Raw genomic sequence first — 17,887 nt, forward strand, 5'->3', positions numbered from 1 at the left:
TCACAGAGCAAACTTTGGTACTTGGTGAGTCTAGCATTCATTAACCAATGATGTCCTTTAGTATTCATTGAAGTCACCACAGCATGGGGGGCCTTTATGTTCAAGTTTTGCCTAAAAGTCAGCTTATCTGCTTCTTGTACTAGCAGGGCAGTTGCTGCCAAGGCCCTCAAACATGGAGGCCATCCTTTAGAAACCCAGTCTAGTTGTTTAGAGAGGTAGGCCACAACCTCGGCCAGGGCCCCACAGTTTGGGTTAAAACTCCAACTGCCATCTTTTCTCTCTCTGACATATACAATGTAAAAGGCTTTGTCAGATCGGGTAGCCCCAAGGCTGGGGCTGACAGAAGTTTTTTTCTTTAACTTACAAAAGGCTTGCTGTTGTTGGGATCCCCATTCAAAAGGTTCCTGGTCCCCCACTTTGTGACCTTATACAAAGGCTTGGCTAATATTGCAAAGTTTGGGATCCACAGTCTGCAAAACCTCACAGCTCCTAAGAATTCTCTCACTTGCCTTCTGCTCTTAGGCTCCGGTAGATTGCAAATGACCTGCTTTCTTTCTGATCCCAGGCTGCGCTCCCCCTGTCGGATAGTAAATCCCAGGTAACGTACCTGTTGTCGGCAGATCTGAGCTTTTTTTCTTGGACACTTTATACCCACAGTCCTTCAGGTGCCTAAGTAGGGCATCCGTTCCCTTAGCGCACTCGACTGCCGTGGGGTGTCCCAGCAGAAGGTCATCGACGTACTGGAGCAACACGCGGCCTAGGTCTTTGGTGGGAAACTTCTGGAGGTCTCGAGCCAATGCCTCCCCAAAGATGGTGGGGGAGTTCTTGAACCCTTGGGGAAGCCAGGTCCAAGTGTACTGAGTAGTGACACCTGACTCTGGATCTTCCCACTGAAAAGCAAACAGCTTCTGGCTCTCGGGGGCTAATCTGATGCTAAAGAAAGCATCTTTCAGGTCCAAGCAGGTGAATCAGGTGTCCTCAGCTGGCAACAACCCCAACAATGTGTACGGGTTAGGTACTGTTGGATGTAAAGTCACTGTAGCTTGATTAACCAAGTGCAAATCCTGTACTGGCCTGTAGTCCTTGGTCCCTGGCTTGGGAACCGGCAGGAGGGGAGTATTCCATGGAGACTGACAATAAACTATAATTCCAAAGGTTCTTAGGTGCTTGAGATGGACCTGGATACCTTCAAGAGCTTCTCTGAGGACTGAGTACTGTTTTTGCCTAACCGGCTGTGCCCAGGCTTAACTTCTATAAGTACGGGGGCTTGGTTGACGGCCAACCCTGGAGGGTTGTCTTCCGCCCACACTTTTGGCCACCACTTAGCCAGAGCTGGTCTTATCTCTTGGCTCAGCTCAGTTAAGAAAAGTCTCCATTCTTCCTCTCGGGATACCTTAAGGGTCATAATGACTCCAGTTCCAGGTCAGTTTAGCAGCAAAGAGCCATGCTCTGTAAAATAGATAGTGGCTCTCAGCTTGCTAAGCAAGTCCCTTCCCAACAAAGGCAAGGAACAGTCAGGCATGTACAAAAACTGGTGAATCACTTTATGTCCTCCTACAGTACAAGTCTGAGGCAAGCAGAAAGCTTGCTTTGCTGAAACCTCTGTGGCTCCAATTATGTCAATAGTCTTTTTGGATAAGGGGGCGACTGGGGTGGTTACTACAGAATGTTCAGCACTGGTATCTACAAGAAAATCAATGTCTTTCCTTGTTTTCCTTTTAGCTGAGGGCATTTGTTCTTCCAGTGTCCCATTTCTTTACAATAAACACACTGGTTACTCTCAGGGGCATTTGTACCCCAGTTTTGGGTTGTAAACCAGCTGCCAAGAGAGGGGTTTCTCCCGAGGCTTCACCTCCTCTCTTGTCTGCTCTGGGTGGCCTAGGGATATGTTTGTCTTGCGGAGGCACAAGCACTGTGGGCTCAAGAGTGGGGAACCTCTCTCCCTGGTAAGGGGAGGGCACCACTGGGATCACTGGTGCCATCTCCTGCAATGGATCTTCTGATGTTGGGTCGAACAGAACTTCAGGAGTTGATTTCCCTCGGCGAGTGGAGCGGGATCCTTCCTTAGCTGTCTGTCCCTTTGCTACTAGCACTGCTGCTGCCTGCCCTCTTAGCCAATGTGGGGGGGTCTAGCACCAGTTGTAACCAAGTGTCTATGTATGGGAACTGGTCTGAGTGTCCTGACTTACCAGTTACCTTGTGTCATACCTTAGAAACAAGGAACCTGTCCAGGCTTCCTTCTGATGGCCAACCCACTTCTAATGTTGGCCAATCTATTTCACACAAAGTTCTAAGTTTTCCTGATGTCATAGTAACCCCATAGTCTCCATTAAATCTCTTCTTAAAATTTTTCAACATAGTTCCTAGCAGAGTGGGCTTACTTTGTGTCTGATCCATGTTTCCTTGAGACAAAACACCACACTCACACCACACACACACCACAAAACAAAGAATGGATAAAATGGGCACACACACACCTTTTCAGTTTATACCAAACCAGAATCAAAACCAAAATCAGAGTATCCAGAAATCCGAGCCAGGTCAAAACCAAAACCAAAGTGTCGAACAATTCAAGTCAAGTCAAAAACAAAAACCAAAGTATCAAGCAATCAATTCAAGTCAAAAACAAAAACCAAAGTGCCGGTACAGGCACGCCATGGGTAATCAGGCCATGCTTCCACTCAAATGGAGTGGGCAAGTTCCAAAGACTAGTCTTACCAAGTTTCAGATGTCCAGACTTAAAGTGCCAGTTCCTTCCTGGTGTTCAGCCACTGTGTTGATCCTCCATGGGGGCCTGCTGTGCACTGCTCTGACGAGGTGTTCCGCCAGGGCAAATGCCTACCCAGGAGCACTCTCAGGATCTGCATCACTCAAGCTGGCCAGATTCCCCCAAAGGGATGCTCTACAGGGCAGGCATAAGCCACCTAAGGGGCTGCCTCGACCATCCATTAATCACCTCGCTTCCTGGTCAGGGAACCAAGAAATGTAGCAGGACGAGCTGCAGACGAAACTCCTCAGACACCGGATTAAAGAAGGAAGAGGTTTTTTATTTGGCCGGGAGCATTGGCAGACTCGCGTCTTAAGAGCCGAGCTCCCCGAGAAAGAAATACTTGGCCTTTTTAAAGGCTTACAACTTTTAGGGGTCCACGTGAAAGGGTTGTGATAAATTGAGCAAGCGTGGGAAACGTGACTGGGGGCTACATGCATCAGCTAACAGAACAGAAAGTTTTACAATGCTTTTTTCATACAGTGTCTGGAATTTACAGATAACACAAGTAGTTTAGGCCAGGGGTTGATGTTATTATTATTACTTTGTTTAACTCCTAGGACTAGGTGGTGGTGCCAAGGTTGTCTGGCTATTTATCTTATTTGGTTCTCTCTGTCTTGTGAACTAGGCAAGGTGGGGGGAGGAGGGCAGCAGGAGTAGTAGTGGTCTCCTTCCTTAATACTTTAAGTTCTAGGGTACATGTGCACAATGTGCAGGTTTGTTACATATGTATACATGTGCCATGTTGGTGTGCTACACCCATTAACTTGTCATTTACATTAGGTATATCTCCTACTGCTGTCCCTCCCCCCTCCCCCCTCCCCACAACAGGCCCTGGTGTGTGATGTTACCCTTCCTGTGTCCAAGTGGTCTCATTATTCAATTCACACCTATGAGTGAGAACATGCGGTGTTTGGTTTTCTGTTCCTGCAATAGTTTGCTGAGAATGATGGTTTCCAGCTGCATCCATGTCCCTACAAAGGACATGAACTCATCCTGTTTTATGGCTGCATAGAATTCCACGGCGTATATGTGCCACGTTTTCTTAATCCAGTCTGTCACTGATGGACATTTGGGTTGATTCCAAGTCTTTGCTATTGTGCTATTGTGAATAGTACAGCAATAAACATACGTGTGCATGTGTCTTTATAGCAGCATGATTTATAATCCTTTGCATATATACCCAGTAATGGGACGGCTGGCTCAAATGGTATTTCTAGTTCTAGATCCTTGAGGAATCGCCACACTGTTTTCCACAATGGTTGAACTAGTTTACAGTCCCACCAACAGTGTGAAAGTGTTCCTATTTCTCCACATCCTCTCCAGCACCTGTTGCTTCCTGATTTTTAATGATTGTCATTCTAACTGGGGTGAGATGGTATCTTGTTGTGGTTTTGATTTGCATTTCCCTGATGGTGAGTGATGATGAGCATTTTTTCATGAGTCTGTTGCCTGTATGAATGTCTTCTTTTGAGAAGTGTCTGTTCATATCCTTTGCCCACTTTTTGATGGGGTTGTGTGTTTTTTTTTTTTTTTTTTTTTTTGGTAAATTTGTTTGAGTTCTTTGTAGGTTCTGGATATTAGCCCTTTCTCCGATGAGTAGATTGCAAAATTTGTCTCCCATTCTGTAGGTTGCCTGTTCACTCTGATGGTAGTTTCTTTTGCTGTGCAGAAGCTCTTTAGTTTAATTAGATCCCATTTGTCAATTTTGGCTTTTGTTGCCATTGCTTTGGGTGTTTTAGACATGAAGTCCTTGCCCAGGCCTATATCCTGAATGCTATTGCCTAGGTTTTCTTCTAGGGTTTTTATGGTTTTAGGACTAACATTTACGTCACTAATCCATCTTGAATTAATTTTTGTATAAGGTGTAAGGAAAGGATCCAGTTTCAGCACTCTACTTATGGCTAGCCAATTTTCCAAGCACCATTTATTAAATAGGGAATCCTTTCCCCATTTCTTGTTTTTGTCAGGTTTGTCAAAGATCAGATGGCTGTAGATGTGTGGTATTATTTCTGAGGGCTCTGTTCTGTTCCATTGGTCTATATCTCTGTTTTGGTACCAGTACCATGCTGTTTTGGCTACTGTAGCCTTGTAGTATAGTTTGAAGTCAGGTAGTGTGATGCCTCCAGCTTTGTTCTTTTGGCTTGGGATTGTCTTGGAAATGTGGGATCTTTTCTGGTTCCATATGAAATTTAAAGCAGTTTTTTCCAATTCTGTGAAGAAAGTCATTGGTAGCTTAATGGGGGTGGCATTGAATCTATAAATTACCTTGGGCAGTATGGCCATTTTCACGATATAGATTCTTCCTATCCATGAGCATGGAATGTTCTTCCATTTGTTTGTGTCCTCTTTTATTTCACTGAGCAGTGGTTTGTAGTTCTCCTTGAAGAGGTCCTTTACATCCCTTGTAAGTTGCATTCCTCTGTATTTCATTGTCTTTGAAGCTATTATGAATGGGAGTTCATTCATGATTTGGCTCCAGTTTTTGTCCATTCATTATGATATTGGCTGTGGGTTTGTCATAAATAGCTCTTATTATTTTGAGATACGTTCCATCAATACCGAATTTATTGAGAGGTTTAGCATGAAGGGCTGTTGAATTTTGACAAAGGCCTTTTCTGCATCTATTGAGATAATCATGTGGTTTTTGTCTTTGGATCTGTTTATATGCTGGATTATGTTTATTGATTTGCATATGTTGAACCAGCCTTGCATCCCAGGGATGAAACCCACTTGATCATGGTGGATAAGCTTTTTGATGTGCTGCTGGATTCGATTTGCCAGTATTTTATTGAGGATTTTTGCATCGATGTTCATCAGGGATATTGGTCTAAAAGTCTCTTTTTTTGTTGTGTCTCTGCCAGGCTTTGGTATCAGGATGATGTTGGCCTTATAAAATGAGTTAGGGAGGATTCCTTCTTTTTCTATTGATTGGAATAGTTTCAGAAGGAATGATACCAGCTCCTCTTTGTACCTCTGGTAGAATTCAGTTGTGAATCCATCTGGTCCTGGACTTTTTTTGATTGGTAGGCTATTAATTATTGCCTCAATTTCAGATCCTGCTATTGGTCTATTCAGGGATTCAAGTTCTTCCTGGTTTAGTCTAGGGAGAGTGTATGTGTCCAGGAATTTATCCATTTCTTCTAAGTTTTCTAGTTTATTTGCGTAGAGGTGTTTATAGTATTCTCTGATGGTAGTTTGTATTTCTGTGGGGTCAGTGGTGATATCCCCATTTATCATTTTTTATTGCATCTCTTTGATTCTTCTCTCTTTTCTTCTTTATTAGTCTTGCTAGCAGTCTATCAATTTTGTTGATCTTTTCAAAAAAACCAGCTCCTGGATTCATTTATTTTTTGGAGGTTTTTTTGTGTCTCTAACTCCTTCAGTTCTGCTCTGATCTTAGTTATTTCTTGCCTTCTGCTAGCTTTTGATTGTGTTTGTTCTTGCTTCTCTAGTTCTTTTAATTGTGATGTTAGGGTGTCAATTTTAGATCTTTCCTACTTTCTCTTGTGGGCATTTAGTGCTATAAATTTCCCTCTATACACTGCTTTAAATGTGTCCCAGAGATTCTGGTATGTTGTATCTTTGTTCTTATTGGTTTCAAAGAACATCTTTATCTCTGCCTTCATTTCGTTGTGTACCCATTAGTCATTCAGGAGCAGGTTGTTCAGTTTCCATGTAGTTGAGTGGTTTTGATTGAGTTTCTTAGTCCTGAGTTCTAGTTTGATTGCACTGTGGTCTGAGAGACAGTTTGTTATAATTTCTGTTCTTGTACATTTGCTGAGGAGTGCTTTACTTCCAACTATGTGGTTAATTTTTGAATAAATGTGATGTGGTGCTGAGAAGAATGTATATTCTGTTGATTTGGGGTGGAGAGTTCTGTAGATGTCTATTAGTTCTGCTTGGTGCAGAGTTGAGTTCAATTCCTGGATATCCTTCTTAACTTTCAGTCTTGTTGATCTGTCTAACGTTCACAGTGGGGTGTTAGAGTCTCCTATTATTATTGTATGGGAGTCTAAGTGTCTTTGTAAGTCTCTAAGGACTTGCTTTATGAATCTGGGTGCTCCTGTATTGGGTGCATATACATTTAGGATAGTTAGCTCTTCCTGATGAATTGATCCCTTTAACATTATGTAATGGCCTTCTTTGTCTCTTTTGATCTTTGATGGTTTAAAGTCTGTTTTATCAGAGACTAGGATTGCAACCCCTGCTTTTTTTTGTTTTCCATTTACTTGGTAGATCTTCCTCCATCCCTTTATTTTGAGCCTATGTGTGTCTCTGCATGTGAGATGGGTCTCCTGAATACAGCAAACTGATGGGTCTTGACTCTTTATCCAATTTGCTAGTCTGTGTCTTTTAATTGGACCATTTAGTCCATTTACATTTAAGGTTAATATTTTTATGTTTGAATTTGATCCTGTCATTATGATATTAACTGCTTATTTTGCTCGTTAGTTGATGCAGTTTCTTCCTATCATCGATGGTCTTTACGTTTTGGCATGTTTTTGCAATGGCTGGTACCGGTTGTTCCTTTCCATGTTTAGTGCTTCCTGCAGGATCTGTTGTAGGACAGGCCTGGTGGTGACAAAATCTCTAAGCATTTGCTTGTCTCTAAAAGATTTTATTTCGCCTTCACTTATGAAACTTAGTTTGGCTGGATATGAAATTCTGGGTTGAAATTCTCTCCTTTAAGAATGTTGAATATTGGCCCCCACTCTCTTCTGGGTTGCAGAGTTTCTGCAGAGAGATCTGCTGTTAGTCTGAATGGCTTCCCTTTGTGGGTAACCCGACCTTTCTCTCTGGCTGCACTTAACATTTTTTCCTTCATTTCAACTTTGGTGAATCTGACAATTATGTGTCTTGGAGTTGCTCTTCTCGAGGAGTATCTTTGTGGTGTTCTCTGTATTTCCTGAATTTGAATGTTGGCCTGCCTTACTAGGTTGGGGAAGTTCTCTTGGATGATATCCTGCAGAGTGTTTTCCAACTTGGTTCCATTCTCCCCGTCACTTTCAGGCACACCAATCAGACATAGATTTGGTCTTTTCACATAATCCCATATTTCTTGGAGAAAAAGGAGTAAAAAGAAATGAACAAAGCGTCCAAGACCCAGTGGTTCTTAATCAGGAGTGTTCATTAAAATGCTGGAAAACTGAAAAAGACTTCTATGTCCCATCCAAGGAGATTTTGCTTCCAATTGACTGGCTAGTGGCCTGGCCATTGGTATTTTCGAAAAGCCCTCCAAGCCATTCTTTTACTTACACCCCAGATAGAAAATTCTAAATTAAAGGGGGAAAAAAAGACACCAAGTGGCACTTAAATAAATGTCAACTTTAATTCCACAATGCATCTGATTGCATGTGGACAGAAAGAGAAGGAAAGAGGCCCTATATCTGGATAACTTAGTAATGTGCTCCCCCTAGCAAGATATCTACCAAAATTAGAACCATATTTGAAGATGCTGGCACTGCAAGCAATATATAAATGATGCATGTAATGTCATCTAATATGATTGTATTTTAAAAAAAGAGTTGAGTGGTGTTTTCTAGCTGTTAGTTTTTCCAAATATCAATATAGAAATTAGTTTTCTGCAGCTGCAGAGGCAATTCTGTTTCCAGCTTGCTTTCTTGTGACCTAGAGGCATTAAGTGGCCCAGAGCATCTCTGATCCACCCCTCCCACAACCACCTAATCCAGAGACAACCGAATGCCTTGGACCATCTGGTGAGAGAGGTAGCCGCATGGCAGTAAGAGTCCTGCTCTGAAGTGACAAGAGCCTTAAGGTCTAGTTTTGACTTACTGCTAACTTGCTGACACTGCATACTTGCTGAGTGTTCTTGGGTGAATCCTTTCACTTCTCTGAGGTTCACTATGAAATGAGAGGTCAAGGGTCCAAAAGTAAACACCTTTAGAGGTTGGGTAATATCAGTGAGTAAAATGGACCAGGCACAGCACAAAGTGGAATGGTGCAGACTGGGGAAAGTGGAGAACTTATGCCTCTGTAAAGGGGGCAGCCACCACTCAGTTCCTGTAGATTACTCTATTTTTGCTAAGGACAGTTGCACAGGGAGTGCACTGCAGAAGGGTAACCCTTTACAGAAGGTGTCATTTGCATCATAGATGCAGATATTTATCCATGGCAGTTTCTGAAGATGTCTGTAGAAGGTTTTGAGGAAGGAGCACCCTGTAATTTGCATAAAAGGTGTTGTATGTACCTCCAGAAGTGCTGGTTATCATGTGGGGATGCAGCTCTATAATAGTATCCTCTGGGATTTCTTGTTATTGTTGTTTCCTGAAGAAGCTGGAAATATGGCATTTAATGTGAAATTTCCTTAATTTAAAATTTGCTGGCAACAAATTCCAAAACATGTTTAACGTTGTGTGAGCCAAACAAAACACTTCAGGGGGTCAGATTCAGGCTCTGGGTTGGAGATCTTTCACCCAGATGAGTTACTGGCATCTCAGAAACCCTCCTAGTCTATGCATCCTATGTAATCTTGAAGCAATTGTGAAGAAAATATAATGACCCTGGTGAATTATATGGATATAATATGGATTATGTGACTATGCAAAGTAAGAGTGCATCCTTTGAATGACAGTAGTTAACATTCTCCCTACCCTGTGACTAATTTTGATTTGTCCTTTCTTATGTAAATGCTATTTCTCCAGAGAGAGCCTCCTAAGACTTTAATCTAACTTAGGTTGCCTCTGTTACACTTTCTTGAAAACACCTTATTCTCCTGAGTAACACCTATCAAAGTTACAGTATGAGATATCCACTTGCGTGAATGTTTGCTTAATGTCTGTTTGCTCACTCTTGGGTAGCAGCCAGGTTTTCTTCACTGCTGTATCCCGGTGGGGATACGCCTGGTATATATCAGACGCTCAGTGTAGATTTATTTTTTAATTTTTTTATTATTATTATCTTATCTTTTTTTTTTTTTGAGAAGGATTCTTGCTCTGTCACCCAGTCTGGAGTGCAGTGGTGCAGCCTCTGCTCACTGCAACCTCCACCTCCCGGGTTCAAGTGATTATCCCACCTCAGCCTCCCAAGTAGCTGGGACTATAGGCACACACCACCACGCCCGGCTAATTTTTGTATTTTTTAGTAGAGATGGGATTTCACCATGTTGGCCAAGCTGGTCTTGAACTCCTGACCTTAAGTGATCCACCCACCTCAGCCTCCCAAAGTGCTGGGATTATAGTCGTGAGCCACCACACCCAGCCAGTGTGGATTTATTGAATGATAGATTCATCTCGACCCCATCACAGAAGCTTCATTTCTTCTTGGCACTGCTGATCTGATGTTTGATACCTAGAATTTGACTTCTATTTTTTATTTTGGATGATGTCAGGTTTCCATGGCTGAGGATACCCCATCACGCACACATCTCTCTGAGCCACAGAAGAGACCCAGCTCAAACCCATGATGTACAAGACATCCATACTTGGCTTGTGGCTGAAGCCCCGATGGGTTGGGGTGGTGGACTCACATTTTGGGTAACATTCACAGACATCTTCTCTGATAGAAAGTGGGTGCTGGGGGCAGGGGGAGTGTTATCAGCACAGAATTAAATTCTGCCCCCTTATCCATATTTTACATTCGATTTTATTTCATATGAGTTATAAAATCAGCCCTCCTCCAAATTTATTGAAGAAATCTTGCTGTCTTTCAAGACAATTTGCACTTTTTCATGTTGAAAATAATTCCATAAGGATCATTCCTAAGTCCATAAAATATCATCGAAAGCAGCTTGTTCTGCAAAGATCCCCACAGAACGTAGCTGAACTCAGAAGGAAGCTAATGATTGCAGGGAAAAAATGTAGGAGGAGAAGGGAAACCAAAATCACAGAAAGATAACTTCCCAAGGAACACAAGATAAAAAGAAAGGCTGGAGGAGAGAGAGGAAAATTAAGGAGGAAAGAGGACTCCGGAGCGTGTCGGAGGCAGACAGGATCAGGGGGATGGTGCTGGTCCAAAACTCCACCCGCGGTTCTTTGAGTCTCTGTCCGAGGCTCATGTTCAAGTCTGGTTGCAGGTACTGCTCGGTCAGATTATAGGCTGGCCACAGAGGCAAGTCGTCCCCATTGGGATTCCTGGAAGGGAGAGCAGAAACAGGGGTGAGATTTTCCTCCTCACACCCCAGGCCTTGGCATGGGGGAGACTGGGAGGTTCACTGACCCGTTTCGAGCAAAGGTAGCCCAGTATTTATTTCATCATCTTCCGGCTCAGCAACTTCTCCTCCTCCGTGGCTCCTTCTGAAGGAGATAATCACAAAATGCTGCTGCTCTGGGTGAGGCTCAGGATGCCCGGGGTGCCTTGTATTTGATGAATCCCTTTCACACCCCTCCTCCCACTGGAACCTTACAAGCCTACCAAGTCACTGTACCCATTTTACACATGCAGATACTAAAGCTCAGAGAAATGGGCACCTGCCCAAGGAATTGTGGCTTCTGAATGGTGGAAGCTGAACACACATCTTCCCTGTCCACCCCATGTTCCTGCAGCCAGTCCCATGATGCTGCAGGTTCCCTGGGGACACAGACCAGCTTGCTCCCTCTCTCTGTCTCTGTTTTCCCCTCTCTCTCTCTTCCATCTCTCCATCCTCTCTTCCTTCTCTCTCCCCATCTCTGTCTTCCATCTCTCTTCCCTCTTTTTCTTCTCTCTCTTCCTCTCTCTCCCCTCTCTCCTTCTTCCCTCTCTCTCTTCCTTCTCTCTCCCTCTATCTCTCCCTTCTGTCTTTCTTCCCTGTCTCTCTGTTCCTTCTCTCCCTGTCTTCCCTCTCTCTTGCTTCTCTCTCTCTTTCCTCTCTCTTTTCCTTCTCTCTCTCCGTCTGGCTCTGTCCTCTCACACACATTTTTACAATTAATTTTTGTATTTCTTTATTTAAAAAGTAGAAAATCCAAAATGCAGAAAGAGCATCTAACATCCAATGAAAATGTTTCCCTTTCATCTCTTCCCTGCAGACACCCAGTGACGAGCCTCAGAGGCACCTTCCCAAAGACAGGCTCTGCAGGTTCCAGGGTATAAATGGACACCTTTCTACACATCTGGCAGGAGACTGGACACGTATTCTACATATTGCTCTTTTTATTAAAATTGATCTCATATATAGGACTTGTCTCTTATCAAACTGCCATTTGTTGTTCTATGAACATGTAATATATAAATACATATTTATATGCAATTATATATAAATACATAATGTATGTGTCGTGTTTCCGATCTTTTGCTGGTAAAAGCAGTATTTTAGTGTGCATATATACTTTTGCACATGTGGAAGTATACTTACACAAAAACTCTAGAAGTAGAATTGCCAGGCTAAAAACTACATGCATTTCAATCTACGTTATTTATTTTTATAAAGATGGGGTCTCACTCTGTCACCCAGGCTGGAGTGCAGTTGCACGATCATAGCTCACTGCAGCTTCCAACTCCTGGGCTCAAGCAATTCTTCCTGCCCCAGCCTCCCAAAGTGATGGCATTACAGGCATGAGCCACCACACCTGGCTAAGACTACACATATTTTTTTTTATTTTATAAAAATAAAAACAATTTTTGAGACAGGAGTCTCATGCTGTTACCCAGATTAGAGTTCAGGGCCATGATCATAGCTCACTGTAACCTCAAACTCTTGGGCTCAAGTGATCCTCCTACCTCAGCCTCATAAGTAGCTGGGACTACAGGTGTGTGCCACCATGCCTGGCTAATTTTGTTTACTATTTTTTTTTTGTAGACAGAGGGTCTTACTATGTTGCCCAAACTGTTCTGGAACTCCTGGATTCAAGCAATCCTCCCACCTCAGACTTCCAAAGTGCTGGGATTACAGGTGTGAACCACCACACCCAGCCTTACATGCATTTTAAATGTTGATAGACTTCTCTATTAATGTATAAAATTGTTTCTCACACCTGCTAGAATACATTATTTTAAGTGTTTTGTTTTTTCCAACCTTGATTGATGAAAAATAATTCCTTGCTAAGAAGGATGGTCTGAAGTTTCCTTGTTATGAGGGAGGTTAAGTGGATGTTCATATGTTTACAAGGCACTTGTGTTTTCTTTTCCATGAACTGTCTGTTTGTATCTGCTACCCAGTTTTCAATTAGGTTATTCTTTTCTTACGAATTTTCCTCTTTAGACATCAAGGAATTTCACCTTTTCATACATATGTTGTTCACTTTTTCCAGTTTAGGGAGTCCCTGTGCCATTACATAGTATGGGCTCAGGAATGGTTGCTGAGAAATAACAGTGACATTTATTAGCTATTCACTCTTACTTTATGGGGCTTATTTTATTTAGTCCTTATGACAACCTAGGAGGAAGTTCTTTATTATCTGTGTTGTAAGATGAGGATGAAACACTGAAATAATGAATAAACCACAGTGCACAAACACACTCTATATGGAATGTTCCGTCCTCTTTGTCAGGAGGCCAGTGTGAATAAGTTAAGAGCCTGCATTGTGTAATGTTTCCAACCAAATAGTTCAGTGATAGCTCCTGTGTGTATTTTTCCCTGCAAATTTATTCGATTGACAACCTCATCTGATTGGTTTATTTTAGGCACCAAATATGTCATAAATTTAAGAATAAATGAGCTAACATCACAAGTAACAGTTCACAAGGCTTTACATGAGCTCATCTGGGTGCAGACCACTTGGAGCTGGAATTATGAAAAACATGGTCCTTGCCTCTTAAAGCCTCAGATTGTGGCCTCATGGGATTTCTGGGAAGGGGAGGGAGGGCAAGACCCGTGGTCAAAGAAAAGGAAGAAAATGGTTCTAATATATATATCTATTTTAAATTATTTAGATTGCTTGAGTGTTCCTAAGTGGCCACACCTGTAGGTTTCAGTACAAAGAGAAGCCCTCATCAAGCAACTGTCACGGTGCTTTTTCATCTTGGCTTCTAAAAATGGAAGTGAGGGCATTTTCCAGAGAAAGGTTGCATCTGCCTGTAAACCACAGAGGTGATTAAATGCCAACCCCGAAGTCCTCCGGGCTCTTGCATAGTGGTGGGGTAAGCAGGGGGCTTCATGTGAACTGTGGGGAGTGGCCAGTCCCTTACCGAACATAACAATGTCACCCTTCAGGAAGGCACCACCGAACACAAAGCGGACTTCATCAGCGTGGTCGGCTTTGACAAAAGCTGGCTTCGTGTCTTCAAAGCACTGGGGCCGGTGCCGAAACTCATAGAAGTAGACAGGTGCACCAGCATCTGAACAAAGGTCAGGGAAGGTCAGACATGCAGGCAGCGTGGAGCAGGGGGCTGGCTCTGTGTCCCCATCTATCAATGTATAGACCAAGGGGTGGGACAGCTCAGAGACAAGAGGCTACCTAAGCCAGCCTCACTTCCCCCTTCCTCATCTGAGGCTGGAATTTCCTGTTACAGCAGAGCTTATATCCCTGGTGATGAAGAGCTCACGTCTGAGAAGTCAGTAGTTCTGCTTCTCAAAAAAAGTCCTCCATATTCAACCAAGATCTACCTTGTTGGAACTTTCTCTCGAAGTTCAAGTCTTTTACCCATTCTTGGAAAATACTTTATTTTCATTACTGAACTGTAAGGGTTCTTCTATTCTGGATATGATGATTTTGTCAAATAATTGTATTATGAATATTTTCTCCCAGTCTGTGGTCTGCCTTCTCATTTTCCTAACAATATTTTTAAGGTAAATGTACATAAGTGAAATCTGCCACTTTAACTATTTGAAAGTATATAATTCAGTGGTTTTTAGTACATTTAAGATGTTGTGAAACTATCACCACTATTTAGGTCCAGAACATTTTCATCACCCCAAACAGAAACCTCAGACCCATTTAGCAGTCACTCCCCCTGAGCCCCACTTCTCAGCCTCTGGAAAACACAATTCTACTTTCTGTCTCTATGGATTTGCCTAATCTGAACATTTCGTATAAGTGGGATCATACAACATGTGGCCCTTTGTACCTGACTTCTTTCACTTAGCATAATGTTTACAAGGCTCATCTGTATTGTAGCATGCATTCGTATTTCATTTCTTTTCATGGCAAACTGATAAGCCATTGTAAGTATATACTGAATTTTGTTTATTGATTCATCAATTGATGAACACTTGGGTTGTTACCATTTTGGCCTATAATGAACAAGGGTGCTATGAACATTCACATACAATTTTTGTTTGAATATCAGTTTTCAGTTATCTTGAGTATACCCCTAGGACTGGATTTGCTAGGTTATATGGAAACTATGTTTAACTTTTTGAGGAATAGCCACAACATTTTTCCACAGTGGCTGCACTGTTTTATGTTTCCAACAGTAGTTGAGAGTTTTGGTTTCTCTATATCCTTCACACTTGTTCTTATTCTTTTTCTTTTTTAAAAAAATTATAGCCACCCTAGTATATAACACATACAAAAGAATAAAGGTAGATTCTTCCCTCATACTATATAGAAAAACTAACTCAAAATGGATCAAAGGCCTAAATTTAAAACTAAAATTGTAAACCTTTATAAGAAAATATATAGGTTAATTTCCATACCGTTGAATTTGGCAGTGGATTCTTAGATATGACACCAAAAGCACAATCAACAAAAAACTGGATGAATTATATTTCATCAAAATGAAAAACTGCTGTGCAACTTTGGTGCATTATCAACAGAGTAAGAAGGCAACCCACAGAATGGGAGAAAATATTTGCAACTCATATATCTCATAATATCTCGTAAGGGATTAATTTCTACTACATATATATATATACACACACACACACACACACATATATATTTAAGATTAAGGAACTCTTAAAACTCAACAACAAAAAACAACTCAATTCAAAAGTGGGCAAGGGTCTTAAACAGACATTTCTCTAAAAACATATATACAAACGTCCAATAAGCACATGAAAAGATGCTCAACATCTCTAATAATTGGGAAAATGCAAATGAAAACCATAATGAGATACTACTTCAAACCCATTAGAATAGTCATTATTTAAAAAACAGCAATGTTGGTCAAGATATCGAGAAATTGCAACCCTTGTGCATTGCTGGTAGGAATGTAAAAGGGTTCAGACACAGTGGAAAACACCATGACACTTCTTCAAAAAAATTAAACTTAGAATTACATATGATCCAGCAATTCTACCTCTGGCATATACCGCAGATAAATGAAAACAGGGACTTGAACAGATATTTCTACAACTGTGTTAACTGCAGCATTATAGTCAATAGCCAATTGTAGCCAATAGCCAATTGTTCATTGCACAATAGCCGAAAGGTGGAAACAATGCAAATGTCCATTAATGAATAAATGGATAGACAAAATGTGATATATACATACAATGGAACATTATTCAGCCTTAAAAAAGGAGGAAATTCTGATGTATACTACAGCATATAGGAATCCTGAGACCTTATGCTATGTGAAATAAGCCAAACAAAAGGACAAATATTGAATGATTCCATTTACATTGAGTAACTAAAGTCACTAAAGTAACTAAAATGTCAGTCATAGAGACAGAAAGTAGAATGGTGATTACTGGGGTCTGGGGGAAGGAGGAGTAGGGAGTTATTTTTAATAGGTACTGATTTTCAGTTTGGGTTGATAAAAACGTTCTGAAGATGTATAGCGGTGATGGTTGTACAACAATATGAATGTACTTAATACCATTGAACTATACACTTAAAATGTTTAAAATGGGAAAGTTTTTATTAAGCATATTTACAATTTTTAAAACGTAAAAATGAGTGTGCCATTTCATTTATAAATATTTACGAATTTTCCAGATTTCCTTTTGTTATTGATTTCTAATTTCATTCCCTTGTGGTTGAAGAAGATACTCTGCATGATTTCCATCCTTTTACATTTATTGGGATTTGTTTGATGGCCTAACATATGGTTGATTCTGGAGGATGTTGTATGTGCACTTGAGAAGAATGTGGAATCTAATGTTACGGGGTGGAGTACTTGTCTGCCTTTACAATAGTTGAATTGAAGTCTATTATTTTAAGAGCTCCATTACTCCTTATAGCTAAAATGTTTGTTCCATTACTACATATGGCTAAGATGCTGGGGAAGACATTTCTAGAAAGAAGAAATCCCAGGGGACAGTGCCCAGAAAATTATAGGGAGATGAGAATTTTCTACATGGTCCTGAAGAAGGGGAAGAAACAGAAACAACTGATCAGCATTCCCAAACTCTGAAAGGCAGGTGAATGACACAGGTCCCCATGGCACGTTCCCATCCAGACACAGACACTCTCTCTGTGAGGGAACAGAGGCAGAGGAGGCAGCCAGTCAGTAGACAACATGGATCTCTGTGGCCACCAGTCTGGCTTGGCTGTGGTCCTGGAGCGGGGTGCCCAGAGACTCACCTCGGTGATATCGAGCTGTGATCAGTGCAGGGACCACAAAGAACACATCTCCAAGCAAGTCCAGAAGACCGTCTCGGATTTCAGTCAGGGAGTGCTTGTCATGGGAGTATTCATTAGCCACAAGGTACAAATACTGAGGCGGGATGTGCTGTAAAAAAAAAATCTTAGTCATAGGAGCTCCAGGTCAACCACAATGACCTACACGTTAAACACTCACCTGCGCAGGTATGATTCTGAATGCTTTACCCACATTGCTTCATTTAATCCACACAGCAACCCTATGATGCAAGTATCAAAACTAGCCCCGTTTCACAGATTAAGAAACTGAGGCTTAGAGAGGTGAAGTGGTTGGGCCCCAACTGGAAGAACCATGATTCTTTCACAAGTCTATTTGCATCCAAATCCCATGCTCCTGACCACAGGCCTTTCTCTCTCATGTCTCAGAATGAGTCACTGCTGGGCAGAACTGGCTGCATCATCTGTGGAGCTCAGTGCAAAGTAAAAACATAAGCTCCTTGTTGAAAAAATCATTAAGAATTTCAAGATAGTGACAAGGGAGCATTAAACCAAATGTAGGACCCTTCTGAGCAACAAGGTCCTCTGTGACTACACAGGCAGAACATCCATGAAATCAGCCCTGCTCCTGGTACCAGCACTGCCTCCAGCCCTTAGCTATTATCTTACCTAAGCTAGTTGGTCTCTTGGAGCCTCAGTTTCCTCATCTGTAGGGATGTAGAGGATTATATGAGATGTGAAGAGAGAAGTATGCTGCTTG

At 41.7% G+C, this 17,887-nt stretch overlaps 1 pseudogene; it reads right to left on the reverse strand.

Moving 5' to 3' along the window:
* Positions 1-10,610: 10,610 nt before the first annotated feature.
* The window catches only part of LOC105494074 (carboxylesterase 5A-like), a 28,866-nt pseudogene continuing 21,589 nt past the window's right edge, over positions 10,611-17,887 (reverse strand).

The sequence above is a fragment of the Macaca nemestrina genome, chromosome 18 (genome assembly GCF_043159975.1).
Source record: "Macaca nemestrina isolate mMacNem1 chromosome 18, mMacNem.hap1, whole genome shotgun sequence".
NCBI classification, from domain to species: domain Eukaryota; kingdom Metazoa; phylum Chordata; class Mammalia; order Primates; family Cercopithecidae; genus Macaca; species Macaca nemestrina.